The sequence below is a fragment of the Ailuropoda melanoleuca genome, chromosome 6, assembly GCF_002007445.2.
Source record: "Ailuropoda melanoleuca isolate Jingjing chromosome 6, ASM200744v2, whole genome shotgun sequence".
Classification (NCBI taxonomy): domain Eukaryota; kingdom Metazoa; phylum Chordata; class Mammalia; order Carnivora; family Ursidae; genus Ailuropoda; species Ailuropoda melanoleuca.
In genome coordinates, this window is record NC_048223.1 from 27,367,829 (window position 1) to 27,383,532 (window position 15,704).

The 15,704-nt window shown below is 41.8% G+C and overlaps 1 protein-coding gene across 1 annotated transcript in view; it reads left to right on the forward strand.

Moving 5' to 3' along the window:
* The first annotated feature begins 10,330 nt into the window (after nucleotides 1-10,330).
* The window catches only part of LRRC3B (leucine rich repeat containing 3B), a 436,067-nt gene continuing 430,693 nt past the window's right edge, over nucleotides 10,331-15,704 (forward strand). Inside the window, exon 1 of the mRNA XM_034662093.1 lies at nucleotides 10,331-10,441. The gene's annotated coding sequence lies outside the window, so the exon portion shown is untranslated. The remainder of the gene's footprint in view (nucleotides 10,442-15,704) is intronic.

Genomic DNA, 15,704 nt, shown 5'->3' on the forward strand with positions numbered 1-15,704 from the left:
TGAGAAATGGAAATGCCACACAAGCCAACGAGCTTGCTTGGGCTGTGAAATTCCACACGGTTACCCCAATGCGAAGGGTAACAGCTGAGAGAAACCTGAAAATAATGAATGTGATTGATTACACTTGGGAAACATAACAAGACTTGTTGAAACCAGTATAAAAATAACATCACATATAACAGCCCCAGAAATAATCACAGCGTTGAGCCCAGGTCACATTGTGTGAAATAACTCAGGTATTTCTGATTAATGTGGTCTCGGGCTGCTTTGCTAGGAAGTCTTGCTGTGTGTGTGTGTGTGTGTTATGTATGTGTGCATGCACTGTGTGTGCTTATTAGGGATTCAGTTGCTTTGGTTGGCCAGCAGAAAGCTAGAGCCTCTAACTGATTTATAGAGTATTTCCTTCTCCTAATTGACGCGGCACAGTACAAATCCCATTTTGTGAATGTGGAGGCTTCTGCATAAATATCAAGCACAGTGGATCTTTTGGTGAAGGTCAAATTTTGTTTCTTTTACATTTTACAGCCCCTCCCCCATCTCCCAGAGTACTTTGCAAAGGTCAAATTTTTAACATACAGTTCTTTTTTAATTTTATTTTCACCCAGAGCTGCCTCCTTCCGAACTAGGCTATTTTGCTTCAAGAGGATTCAATGTAGATTTCTTCCAATGGACAGATTTGTTGCAAACATTCCTAGTCATGTTGCTTTCATTGTGTCAAGGCAGAATAACCAGGTATCAGAAACTTTGAGGGTTCAGGGAATTGAGGCAATGAAAAAAAACATTCTTTTTTAGGGTACTCCGACAGCGTAAATGAACTTGAACAGTCTTCAAGGTTATACCATTCAATGGCAGAGATATAAGGTAAAGTGGGGGTAAGTGCTGCCATTGAAAACGTGAGCTCAGACCAGCACACTGCCCCTTTCACTCACCTTCATTTGCCAGAGCAAATCACACAGCCAATTCCAACACCCATGAGGCTGGAAAATCTGTCTGGCCTCTAGCAGGGGGAAGAGCAGAGTCACGTGACAGGGAATGGCTACAGGATGGGGCAAATCATTGTGGCCAATCATTCAATCTACCATAAAGAGAATATGAAGTAATGGTATCAAGAGGGGGAATTAATGCAAGGCAAGCAACAGTCTTCAGTGAAATAGTGGCCCCGTTTATAATTTGTCCTGGGTATTGGGAGTGTTTGTAAAGGTCTCTACATACAAGATTGTGGGTATCAAAAGAAGTTCTGGGTGACTTTTGGCATGCATGCGTGCACCTATGGAGAACTGCTTCTCAGGTTGGACAGTGGGAAGTGATCCTGGAATTGCCCTTCCTGTCTTTGGAAAAGGGAAGACTGAGGTTGTTCTTCTGGTGTTGCAGAAGGCAGAGGCTCAGTATCAAGCAGGCAAGCAGCGCTGAGAAATGTGCTCATGCCATCTGGATGCTTTTTGATATAGTTTGCACCCTTCAAGGTTGCTTTGGTATTCATTTTAGCTCTTTTTTTAATAATAATTTTTTATTATGTTAGTCATCATACAACACATCCCTAGTTTTTGATGTAAAGTTCCATGATTCATTACTTGCGTATAACACCCAGTGCACCATGCAATACGTGCCCTCCTTAATACCCATTTTAGCTCTTATTTGCAACATGATGGTGGAATTATAAGGAGGATTACACCGTGGGCACCCACATCCTTTATGGATGTTCAAGTTATCTATTACTGTATAACAAATTACCCCAAAACTTACTGCAAAAAACAGCTATGTATTAATGCCCACAGATTCTGCGGGCCAGGAATTCAGATGGGAACATAAGGACAATTTGCTTCCATTCCATGGTGTCTGGGGCCTCAGATGGAAGATTCAAGAATAGGATGATTGACAACTGGGGGCTTGACTCCTCTTCTGTCACTCACGTGCTTGGTGGTTGATGCTGGCTGTTGGCTGAGACCTTAACCCTTGAGAGCATTGGCTGGAATATCTACACACTCCATCTTCATGTAAGCTGGCATTCATTCCACACAGTGGCTGGGTTTCCAGGGTGAGCATCTCAAGACAGAGACCCAGGTGGGAGCCATATTGCCTTTGTCAACCCACCCTCTGAAGTTGACCGTATGGTGTCCCTTCCACCACATTCTACTTACTGAGGCAGTTACAAAGCCCTCCCAAGTTTCAAGGGGAGTGGAATAGATTTGAACTCTTGATGTCGACATAATGGAAGAACGTTTGGAATCCAGAACATAGATGTAGCTGTTTTTAGAAAATACCGTTTGTCACAGTCTTACTGTCTGAATACAATAATACAGATCCCTTTCACGTACTTCACCTTCCCTCAAAGGGCAGGCTAAGGTATGGAGGGTATGCTTCCTTCATACTTCCCTGAGGTTTCATCTGCTTCTGGCATCAGACTCAGGCTGAGGCCCAGGGCCAGGGTTGGACAGGGCATAATGCAGTCCAGGACCATGCTTACTTTTGGATCCACACCCAGAGACCCCACTAAGGTTCTTGCATTAATCAGTCATCATTTGGGGAGATACATCTAGCCTGGTCCAAACCAAGAGGGGCAGTCTGTCAAAATTCAACACAGGTTCCATGTGAGCTCAAGATCCAGACACCTTCAGCAGAAAACTGTAGTAAAAACTTGGTGCAGGGCAGAAAACAGCCGAGGGCAGGCCATATGTGTTAGGAGATAGAGAGGCTTAGGTCGTATGTTTTCATGGTTGCCGCAGGGACATGGTAGAGTGCTGGGCCTGTCAGATGCATGAGTGGTAGAGAATGTTCTCTGAAGCCAGGCCAGACTGGGCTGGGAAGGCTCATGGCCAAGCACTTATGGGAAAGGGCAAGGCCTGAGCAAACAGGGCTGATGCTTTACTTATATTACCATCGATGGTAATTCTGTTCTGTTTTGTGGGCCTTTGAGTGGGCCTGCTGGCTGTGTTATTACTCCAGCCTTTTAACTGAAGTTACTAGGTGAAAGTATACCTTCAAAATGCATTTAAGTATTTCTCCAACCCAGGCCCAACAGTAAAGATATTATTACCCCTTCAAATAGTATACTCTGCTGTCAATTTTTCTTGACCCCAACAAGCCTGTAACTTATTGGTAGTTAAATATTCCCCAAATCAAAGCATCTCAGTGTTGGCAGGGACCTCAATGATCATTGAGCTCAACAAAGGGGTTGATCATAAAAGCTACAGTGTTCCCCAAGAAAACATGTGGGTTTACATGTCTGTGTGCAGGTATAAGATTTGGGATGATTTCAAAAATATGTATCAATCCTATTATATTTCTTATATCTGGAGGAAAGCCAGCTGCTTCCCCCTTCCCTTTCAGTATGTCCCATCAGGCTGGGAATGTTTGGCAGTCAAGTGAGGCAAAGCCACTTCAGTTTTGGTGAGGTCTCTGAGCAAAATCACACCATTAGGCGAAGTCACAATATAGTTATAGTTTTTCTTTGGTTTTTAAGCTGCCTGATTCTGTACTTTGTTCTGTTCTGCACTGACCTGTTTCAGGGACCCTAAACACAAGACTTATATTTCATCAAGATTTAACCCTCTTGTCACAGAGAAAAGAGAATGTTATTATTCTTGACTGCCCTTGGTAGTATTTACACTTGGAAGTGCACAAACTGGGGGCAACGCTTAAGAATCTGGCATACTTGTTAATAATGCAAGTGTAGGCCACAGTAGGAAAACTGTTTGCAGTGTGTTTCTGCTCTGCTCTTCTTCAAAATCACAATCTATAGGCAACTATCATAGTGCTCTGCTCTGATTGTAGTGTTTGCTTTTCCATGTTTTTTCTTCTTTTTCTTTCTCCCCACCCCCACAATTTTTTGGGGGGGTTGCTATTGGGAAGGACAAAAAAGATATTAATGTTCTCTGGTACTATTTTTTTTTCATTAGCTTTTATGAGGCTTTGAAAATGTTTGCATTCAAGAAGGCTATAGGTGTAACAATAGAATTCCCAGTCCACAAATTCAAGTAGGCAAGAAACACCACATTTCTTTTGTTCCTTTCAATCAACACGATAACCTCCTTCCTGGCTGGCGGGAAATTTAGCCTCAGTCCTTCGTGAGACTCCTCCTCCCCCTAGGGTCATGCTAAAGCTTCAAGGTCTTGGGTGGTCCGAGCCATTGGGGGACTTCATTCTCTTGTATGCTTTGTCCCTACTCTCACTGTCCCCTAATGTCTTGTGGCTCTGCCACCCTTCCATTTTGTGGGCAAGGCAACTTTGGCAATGCTGTGAGCCTCAGAGCTTAGGACATGGTCTTCCTGCAGGCATCACAGAGATATACTCCTGAGGCTTTGCTGTCCGCCCGCCACCTATCAGGAAGGGCACTCTCCCCACTGCTCAGCCGACCCTCCTCTGAGCACATCTCACTCTTTGTGATTTCTCTTCCTATCCCATTGCCCTGAAATCACCTCCTCCTTAGACTTTTGAAACCGAAAGCCAAGGCAGGAAGTGTGTTGCAAAATCGCTTCTTTCCAATTGGCTACATTCTTCAGCGTGCTTGACTTTGGAAAAGGAAAGGGGATGAGGCAGGGGGAAATAAAAATATTAATATTTTTAAAAAATAAAGGACTCCAAAGAAGAATCTAAGAACTGCTCTGTCAAGAGTGTCCTCCCTGCCATCAACTCATAGACGATGACAGTTTTTGTCCCCCACGATAGCAGGAATATTTTATCTCAGATCTGCTGTAGCTGTGTCTTCTTGAGGCCAAAGGAAATGCTTGCAAGTACAGATTTGCATCTGTAGAGAATTTCATGATTGGCTCTATTACAGAGGGGAGGTGGGATGGGGGTAGGTGGGCATTTTCGATGCCTTCATTAACCTGCAGTTGCTAGAGCTAGACGATTGCCTGAAGGGATAGTTTTACTTTATTTTATTTAAGTTTTCATGGCTGGTCAGATTCAAATTTTACTCCTTTTGGCTTAGCTGCCTTTCTTTCTTTTAGAGAAGAAAATTTTGCTTCCATGGGAAGTAGATGTGTAGAATTATCTTTAAAACTCCCCTGTCTTCATATTTATATATATATATATGAATTTAATCTTCCATGAGATAATATATATTTATGTTGCTTCTATAGTATTTCTATACTTCTATAATATGATTTACTTAATTATAAATAAGTCTGTGATTATTTATATATTTCTATATAATAAAACATTCAAATTATTATTATTTTTTAAAGATTTTATTTATTTACTGACAGAGAGAGAGAGAGCACAAGCAGGGGGGGAGCGGGAGAGAGAGAAGCAGGGGCCCGATGCAGGACTCGATTCTAGGATCCCGGGATCATGACTTGAGCCAAAGGCAGATGCTTTACCATCTAAGGCACCCAGGTGCCCCTAAAACATTCAAATTATATGTACGCAATTTTGTAGGCTCAATAACATTTCTCGGATAAGTTTCTTAAGGTGGCTTCTTAAGAAGAGTGTTATCTCTTTCTATTCCATTTCCTCTTACAAAGAGAGGCTGTACTGTAGAATGTTCTGAGCCAGCCTGCCCAGGTTTTAATCCTCACTCTGCCACTTGCTAGCTCTGTGGTTTTGAACAATTTGCTCAGCCTCTGTACTTCAGTTTTCTTTTCTACAAAATGGGAACCACCATAGCAGTTCCTGCCCCACTGGGGAGTGGTGATGGCGCGGTGAGTTCATGCACACATCGTGCTTAGAATGGTGCCTGGCCCATTTAGCAGGTGGTAACTATTATCCTTTGAACATCTCTGTTGTTTGATCTGTATTTTAAGATATATAAATATAACACAATGTTGGGGAAAACATATAAATAATTGCCTCACTCTTCTCCTGGAAACAAGCAGACACACCCAACAAACCCCAAGGGTCTCTCCTGAACCCAGCATGCAAAGTCTGCAGTCACGATTAGGACGCTCAGAGCGCTTCAGGGCCCCTGCTCAGCCCAGGCCCCGGCTCAGGCTCATGTCCACCTCCTCAAGCCCACGGCTTCACCCCCATGCACACTCAGTCATTCCCCAAACACATCGCCTATGTGACAGCTTTCTGCTTTTCTGACTGCTGCCCCTCCGTAGGAGAGTACTGCTCACTTTGTCTGCCTCTTATTTTCATTTTTTAAGGATATGTATATACAGCAATTCCTTTGTGAAGTCTTCTGTCTCCCCACATCAGAGGTAGTCACTCTCCTCTGTCATCAGCCCAGATAATACTGAAATGAACAAGCAAAACTCCAGAGTTGTTTTGACACTTATTTCCTCTATCTTGTTTTATAATTAGTTGTATATTTGTCCTTCTCATTCAGTTGGGGCCCACAATATCATTTTTCTATTGCGGTTTTTCCAATTTTTTTCGTGTGAGAATTTTCGAACATATAGAGAAGTCAAAGGGATAGAGTGAAACCCACAAACACACCTTTTATTCAATATATGTTATCATGCAGTCTCATTTACTTTATGTGACATATATTTTATTTCCCCTGAGCCATTTAAATGTAAATGTCAGCCATCAGGACCCTTTATTTACCCCTAACTACTTCAGCACACAGCTCTCAAAAACAAGGACGAACTCTCTCATAACCAGCGTGCCAAGATAGCACCTAAGAAAATCAATGGTGAGCCTCTAATGCCACTTAATACACGGTCCCTAGTCAGTTGCCCAATTGAGCGAAGACTGTGTCTTCATTCCTATTTATATCATAATGGAGAATACCATTTTCCTTTGAATTGAAGAATCTGAGTACTGCTGATGTCATTAGGAGTCATTTTCTTGCAGGAAGTAGCCACTTCTATTCCACTTGGAGACTTGTTTCTCTAGGCCTTTTTAGCCTTGGCTTTGATCTTCTTTCTGCATCTCTCTCTGTCTTTCTCCGTAACAATCTGGTGCTATGGAAATGAGACCGAACAGTTTCACTTAGAGATGGGGATTTTAGGAAGACTGAACTGCATTTTCTTTCTACTTACAGCAATCCAATTCACTTTTCAGAAAGTTCTAGTGTGTGTGTGTGTGTGTGTGTGTGTGTGTGTTTGTAAAGTAATAGTCCTTCAGGCTGTGACAATACAATCAACTCTAATCTGGGGATTGGTTATCCAGTCTGTGGATTATACAGAGATTTTTCTTCTCTTGTTTCCTTCTGCCTACCTCCAGGCTATTTCACTGCCTGGAGTATTTTTGCAACAGTGGAAATCAAAGGAAAGGAAACAGTGGGTATGCATTTCCTTCATTTTTTTAGCAACTCTGGTCAAAGGGCTGGTAGTGATGGAGTCTCAGGCTGAGTTAGGTTTGTGGATTATGATTGAATTTTCCTTTCCCAAAATTTCCTTGTTGCCAGTAGTAAGAATAATTAAGAGTTACTTTTCATCAATAAAGTACATTTAGCAATTTGAAGAGTTTGTGTCAATAGAAGAAATGATTTTGATAAAAACTGCTGATCAGTAACTGATATTGTCACTAAAGGAACGAAATGGAGTCTGTCATGATTCAGAGATATCCTTCCTGTTTGATGTGTCCAACGCTAAATCCAGTTCCTTAATTAGGCTAATAATTCATTTCTCTGCCACTATTTTGCTTTTTTGTTTTCATGACTTTGTGACTTTGTATGAAGTGCTTTAAGCAAACTATCCAAAATATATTAGAATTACTGAAAACACGTAATTATGTCTTCGTGGGCAGCTTACTGAAAGTGGATTTTTTTTGTTGCATGGTATTATTTGCGAAAGCAAAGCCTGCAATCAAGCTTTTACACCATGGGATCATTGACTCTAAAATTCCTGTCTCAGTTTACTAAAACATAAATCCTGGAATAAAAAGTACCAAAGTGCTTTGAGATCAATTTAGAATCAGACAGTCCATCCCAGAAGAAATACAGTCATTGTTGATCTTTATTCAGCTCAGAAAAGCAAAACGAAAGGCTAAAATGACAGAAAAGGGAAATGACACTGGAAAGCAGTATGAAAAATAAAGCCAAGATTTATTTCATCAAAGTATAGATGCTAAGTCAGCATGCATCAAAGAATATATGCCTTATCATGCTGATCTGCTTGTTTTCTCTAGCTTTCTTTTCAAGGCATGAAAGTTAGCATTAGTTGGTTGGTAACATGTCCATTGTCTGCCTTCCTGTCCTGAGAGAAAGCCCGTGAAGGCAGAGACTGTCTTAACTGTCACCATGTCACCATGTCCCCAGTGCCTGGTAGCCAACGGCCTGGCTCATAGCATGTGCTCACCAAGTGTCTGTGGAATATTCCTGAATCTTGTGTAGCTAGTTTTTTTTTTTTTATCTTAAAGCTCAATGATTAAATGAGCTTATGTTAGATTAGTTAAGATAGTTCTTAAGTATAACTCAGTTTTTGTTGTTGTTATTCAAAACTTACTTTATTTTCCCTATTTCTGAGGTAATCTAGCAAGATGTTATTATGGTCAAAGCTCCCAGAGTTAGGTGTAAAATAGAAAGCAGGTGTCTAAGAAATCACCCCAAGATTCTTTTCTTAAAATAAATATTTTATTTATTTTTTTTTTGAGAGAGAGCGCGCGTGTGCCACACAAGAAGGGGAAAAGGGCAGAGGGAGAGGGAGAAGCAGGCTCCCTGCTATGTGGGGCTCAATTCCAGGACCCTGGGATGGTGACCTAAGCTGAAGGCAGCCGCTTAACCGACTGAGCCACCCAGGCTCCCCCCAAGATTCCCCTTTTAAATGAAAACTGCTCATGGATATCCCTGTCATTCCAAACGTTGAAAGAAACAGTTGAAGCTCAAGAGAGAGGCGTTTCTGACCAAATGTGTGCTTTGAGTTACTCTGAGTTGTGCTATTGTCTGTGTCTGCCATGTAGGAGGAAGGAGTAAGAAGTTGAGCATCTCATGAACCGTGGGACACGGAGAAGTTCTCCATCTTTTCCCTAATTGGACCGTAATGGGGTTTAATCGTTGTGTCTATGGCACTTTCTCTATTGGCACACAGCTTGTGCTGTGATCGTGGTTTAAAACATGCTGCTGCAAAAATTGTAACAGTCTTTGGATTATCCAAGTGATAGGTTCTCCCTACCTATAGTTCTCATGATTAGGAAACAGCTGGGAAACTTGTGACGCGGACGTGTAGTTCAAGGTTATTGGACATTGTTTTCTTTTCTCTGCTCTGTGAGCAGTCATAATACACTTTTTAATTCACAAGAAAAAGGAAGTCTAGATTGTTTCTCTGAGGCCCTGTGTTAAGGACTCCAAAGAAGTGTTTTAAGCTTTGAATGGTAGTCAAAAAAATAAAATATTTCGTATGAGTTTTGCTTTGAATTTCTTACAAGAATACGGTTGGCCCTTTAAAAAATTCCATTTTCACCTAGGTAAACATTCAGCTTCGTTGACAGGAGCTGGTGATTTCTGGGGTCTCCCTCATCTTTGTTCATTATAGCAGCTTCCTTATTCTTTCAGCAATGAACTATTTTGAGCTCTCACTGGTGGAGCCTGACCTTGCAAATGACAGAAATGAACTTAGTGGTTTTCCCAGGCTCTCAATCTCACAGCTGAGGCTCATTGTGCACCTAAAGGAACATCAAATTGCTCCAGTTCCAGTGATGTATGATCCTGTGGAAGTCATTGGTCACAGGATCAATGAGGTCAACAGAAAAGGTATGGCTCCCCCAGTGTTTATTTTATTTTATTTTATTTTTTTACATTAAACCCAAGTAGTGCTTTGGAGATAAAAAAAAGTCCCCTCCTAGATCTCCAGGGCCAAGGAAGCTCCAACAGAGAAAACTGGGCAGCATGAGATGGCATTCTCCTCCTGACCCTCCAATTATATGATCTTCCTTTCTTCTCTGTTTCACTAAAACAGCACATCCCTTTAGATCTGAGTCTTTCAGGCTCTGAAATTTTGAACCAGGAAGAGAGCATACCATGCCGGGTTCATAGCCCTTTGCTCTAAGAAACATCCAGCTTCCTCTGAAAGCAGGGAGGCAGTATGTGGACACTGTGGTTTACCTTCTTTCTCCCACCAAAGAAGATTCCTTTGTGTTTGTCTGCTAGATGCCTATACATCAGATAGGCTGCTTTCTGTCCAGGTCTGCAGAGGCCAAGCTGGTGACGTCTTGGTTTCATAAAGAAAAGGGCTCAGGTTTCTAATTCCACTCAGACCCTCAAGCAATGCATGGTTCAGGCAGATAAGCCTTAAGGATGACAAACAGGTTCCTGTTGCCCCAAGGGTAGGAAATAGGGAGAATGAGCATCAGAGTGCCAGCTTCCCTGGCTTTCTTATGCATTTTTTTGATTTATTTATGCAGCAAGAACTTATCAATTCCTCCTCCGCATCCAGCACTGAGCTCTGTTCCTTGTCCGTTCAGTTAAAGATGTTGAGCCACATGAAACTCTTAACAGCTATCTTCACCCACCTCCCATCTCCTCCACCAACATCAAGAAAAGTGCTCTGACTTTACTATCAGAAGAACCTGGGTTTGACTCTGGTTTCTGCCACTTTGGAATATCAAAGATACAGTATGTATGTTTTGCTCATCCTCCTTCCTAACAGTACATGATTTCCCTTGAGGGGGCATTTCCCCCTCTTTGTGATTGCTCTTGATGGGAATATAAGTCTAGGTGTGCTGCCCTAGAGGGGAGGTGTGACTCAGGAGGCTGGAGCTGTCCTCCAGGAGTGAGGGGTGGGTAGGGGGTGGAGGTGAGGAGGCAGCTTACATTTGTACGTGCTCTCTGTTCTCACTGCCCTACGTGGAATTTTGATGTTGTTACTTGAGATATGTTCCCTGTGATTCTGCTAGTGGCCAGCTGGCTGCATTTCATTTCTGCCTGAATTATGTCTGTGGAGATGGATATTTTCACTTAACTAAAAAGCACTGGTCTCTTTCTTATTTTTGCTTTTTGATCAATGGAAATAATATCTTTTCAGTCTTGCTTAAGTGAGACGTGGCACATCATTCTCATCTTGTTTTAATTTTCCACTGTTCTTCTAGGCATAGTAAGTGCTAAAACTGCTTTTTTTCCTAGAGACGACTTCTCAAGGGGCACAGCCTCGGAGTTTATCACATGCACATTTGAACTAGCCTACCTGGATTCAAGTGCAGCTTTCCCCCCACCAATTAGCTGTGTGACTTTAGGAAAGTAACATAACCTGTCTCTGCCTCAGTTTTCCCATCTCTAAAATAGGCTGGTAAAATAGTGCTACGTTGTGGAAATGGAGAGATGAAAAGCACAGTTAGACTTACATTAAGTGCTCAATGAATATATTTGTCAAGATTATATTTGTTGCTACCAACAGAAATGAATATAGTTTAACTTAAGAAAAAAGGAGGAATGGATTGGAAATATCCCCGGGGCATTCTCAGAATTTAAGGCAGAGCTGGTCACTTTGAGTGATGAAACAGGGAGGGACCTTCAGAAGCAAGAGTTGTTGGACAATTCGTTTGGGCCCTGGCATTAAAGTGATGCCAGCTCCCCCAAGTCTGTGGGGCTCATGGCCCCTCCCTTCACATGCGCGACATCATAAATACCAAGCAACGGGAAAACTGCTGAAACCCCGGATACTTATCACACGGGGGAGACCATTTCAGGCCCAGATGCTGGTTTAGCCTTTTGAAAAAGCATGAACTTTGCATCTCTTTTCCTGCTTATCAAAAATGGAATCGGTGTTAATAAAAGGCAAAGCTCAGGTTGAGCCTGGGGAGACAAGAGGCCTGCAAAGCCCTGGCTCCTTTTAAATCCTCACTCAAGACAGACTCCACAGAGAAAAATGATTTTATGAGCCCTGAGATTATGGTAGGAAAATTCAGAAATCTGCAGATTGTCTTTGATCCTCAAGGCATTGACCAAACAAAGTTTTCTTATCTTCTCCATGATACCGCTAAGCAGTAGTGTCAAAATATCTTTGTTTTATATTGTGCTGTTTTAAACACAGTCTGTACTCTGGGGGTTGGAAATTTGGATGAAGGGGACAGATTTGTAAAAAATGTTCTGAATTGCTTTGGAGTTTATAAATCATCGAGTAGATCCTTTCAATGGGTGATTTGCAACTATAATTTAAAACCTTTTGGGGGGAAACTTTTTGAAACAAAAGTACACTGAAGCAATATTTTATTACATATCACAGTAGTGGTCTATTGAGCTAAACACAATTTTCAAAAGTATAAAAATGTTCAATCTAGCAAGTGATGGTGATGATAGCTGACACTCACTAATGGTACTTGCTCTGTGATGTGCTAAGTGCATTACACATACTAATTCACTGAGTTCTTCCAACAACCCTGTGAAGGAGTTACTGTTGTTTCTCCATTTTACAGGTCAGGGCACTCAAGCACAGAGAGGCGAGTTAACTTATCCAAAATCACACAGGAAGTAAGTGGCAGGAATGGATAATAAACTTGGATCATTTAAGGTCATAGCCCAGGCTCTCAGCACTACTGAGGCCAGTAGTTTGTAGGCTGGGAACATCAGGTTCCAGACCGAGGAAGGAAGAGGATACAGAAACAAAATAAACAAAATAAACATACGTAGTGCCCACCGTATGCCAATATATACCATATGTACACTGTCTTATTTGTTCCTTCCAGGAAGCCTTTGATGACGGTAATATTATACCTATTCCATACCTCTTAAAAGGTAAACTGAGGCATATTAAAACTTTAAAGAATTTATTTGAACAAAAATCACCTTGAATCAGGCAGCATCCATTCCAACAGATTGAACAGAGTTGTACAAAATGAAAGACTTTAATAGGCAGGAGGGAGCAGGAACAAGGAAGTTATACTGGCAAAAAAGGCAGGTTGGTTATTGCAAAGGTAACTTTCCTTTAATGGATGGCAGGGGCCTCTCAGGCAGATGACTTAGCTAGTACTGATCAGGTGATTTCTGATTTACTGGTTTAAGATTCCATTTGTAGGGGGAGGGGGGTGCCTGGGTGGCTCAGTCAGTTAAGTGCCCGACTCTTGATTTCGGCTCAGGTCATGATGTCCGGTTGTGGGATCGAGCCCCAGGTTGGGCTCCATGCTCAGCCCAGAGTCTGCTTGAGATTCTCTCTCTCCCTCTCCTTCTGCCCGTCCCCCTGCTCGTGTGCATGTTCTTTCTTGTCTCCAAATTAGTTAAAAAAAAAAAAGATTCCATTCGTGGGAAAGCTGAAAATGTGATATAGTTAAGTTCCACTTTGGTGATGTGATGCTTAACATGAGGGACTCCATTTGGGGCCTCTTGTCTTGTTTTTAACAAGGGGGTAAACAAGAGCTGCCCTGTGTCATGCCATCAGTGGATGCAGGAAATGCGTGAGGCTGCTATTCAAACCCAGGCATTTTAGACCCTGCATCTTGGGCTTTCTTTAAAAAGCATATCCCCCAGTCTTCTAAAAAAAAAAAAACAAAACAAAAAAACAGGTCAAACTGTTTCTTCAACTCCTTTAAATGTCCTCCATGTTATATTCGGAGGTATTTGTTATGTGTACTGTATTGACCTAATAAAAAAAGAAGGCTCTGAGAAGCAGAGTCTCGGAGGTGTGATCTAGAGATCAAGTCGGGGCAGAGGATCTGAAATACTAGCTTCTCGTAATAGTTTCAGCCTGAATTTCTGAGAACTCTTACTCATAGATTGTGTATGGAATTAGATCTATCCGTGGGGACTTTTAGCCCCAACCACTGAACACACGAGTGAAGGCATTTACCATTTCACTAGTAAAAGGAATGAAATTGTATCCTGACAAGATCTGTGCTCTAAAAAATGAATTAAAAAAATTTCTAAGTAATATAAAGTTGCTCATTTTCTTTAAAAACCCAAACAAGCAAATAAAACACTAAGGCTTGCATATGTATGCACAGATGGTCCGGGAACCAAGGGTATGAGGCCTGCAGACTCCTGGAGGATTTGGTCTTGAGACACTGCCTCAATTCTCCTATCTGAAAAATGGGATCGTAATACTGGCTCATTTTATATGACAAAGATGAATGAATGGGATGCCATAATTCTCTACTATGTGAATTAAAATGTAAGGCATTTTGGAATAGACTATCTACTTCTAAAAATAGCCAAAGAAAATCTTTAAAAATGCTCAAAGTCAGCCATAGAAACAGTTTTTCCTGGGGCCCAGAATCTGGCATTTTTCTGACCAAGGACACTCTAAAATGGGGGCTACCTCAGTGTAAGGGGCTTGCATCTGGTTGTTATGACAAGGCCATATTATGCTCAAAGGTGTTTTCTAAACACTAAGTAACATTATGAACAGGGGAGACTGAGTTGGGCTGGCTTCAGGGTTTTCTTGCCAGTGTCTCCATCGCTGTGAGGAAGGCTTAGAAATGCTGCTGGCACCAACAGTGCCTGCAAACATCCTCTCTGATCTCACCTGATAATGTTTTTGTGTGAACTGAGATCCAAGCTCAAATAAAGGAGCATTAAATGTACAAGAGAGTTAATGAGTCTCTAAGTAGGCCTCCTCCAAGTTAAGTCAACAAATAGACACCGGGGGAAATTTTAGAAAAAGAAAAACACAGGCAAAGTAGCATAGCTAGGGAAATGCAACAGAAGAGTCAAATAGATTTTAGTTTGTTCATTCTTTTATCTGTTAATTCCATTCATTGTTTTCAACAGCACCTATTAAATATCTATCTTATCACATGCTACAAATATCACATATGGTACCTTATTTACTCTCCATAATTTATGAGGCAAGGAAGGTGAGTAGCATCACCTTATATGTAAGGAAACAGGCTCAGAGAGGGGAAGAAACTCAGCCAAGGTCACAGAGCTAGTATGTGATAGTGTCTCGGTTTGCCTGCTGGACGAGTGCGTCAGTTTCAAAGCCCACACCTATTCTGCTGGGCCAGCCTCAAACTTTTTAGTGTTAGAATTCTCTGGGGGAAGCTTCTTAAGGGAAGATTCTAGGTTTCCACCTCTAGATATTTTGATTAGGCTGGTCTAGAGAGGGGGCTAGGGATCTCCGTGATTTGGATGACGTTCATCCATGAATTACTTTGATAAACGTTGCCTAAATGATGTTGCCACTCAATAAATAGTTCCTTTTGGAGCAACTTTGAGATCATCCTCATGGTCAGTTTTGGTATCTTCGCCTGAAAACTAAAATAATAAAATCCACCTCAATCCCTATTGGGAAAATGAAAGAAGATGCCGTATGGCAAACAGTGTGTCTGACATGTGGAAACTGCTGTGTAAATCGTATTTTTCTTTCCCAGCGAAGCAGAAAGAACCAGAATATTTAACATTAATTGCTTTAAAGAGTTGCCAATTTATGAGGTGACTCACTTGCCTGACCTAAATCAGGGCTACTGGACAGAGAAGAGAGACAGGAATGGAGTTGGCCTAAGCAAGGAGTGGTGGGAATGGAAGTACGGTTAATCATAGCAGCAGAATTAGTTGGGAAGTAAACTAATCTTTATTGCTAAAGTCGCCCAGAGAAATCTCACAAGTGCCAACTTCACTGCTGGCCATTGTGTGACTGTGGTCAGGTCATTTCTCTCAGAACATCACTTTTCTTCAGCTATAGAGCTGAGATATTAAAGGCTTCTGCATAGTATTGTCGTGAGGATGAAATGAATTAAGAGTACCCCAAGAAAGGGGCCCTGGGTGGCTCAGTTGGTTAAGTGTCTGGCTCTTGGTTTCTCAGGTCATGAACTCAGGGTCGTGAGATCAAGCCCCGTGTTGGGCTCCATGCTCAGTGGGGAGTCTGCCTGAGAATTCTCTCTCTCTCTCTGCCCCTTTCCTGCCCTGTGCTCGCTCTCTTCCTCTCAAATAAATAAATAAATAAAATAAA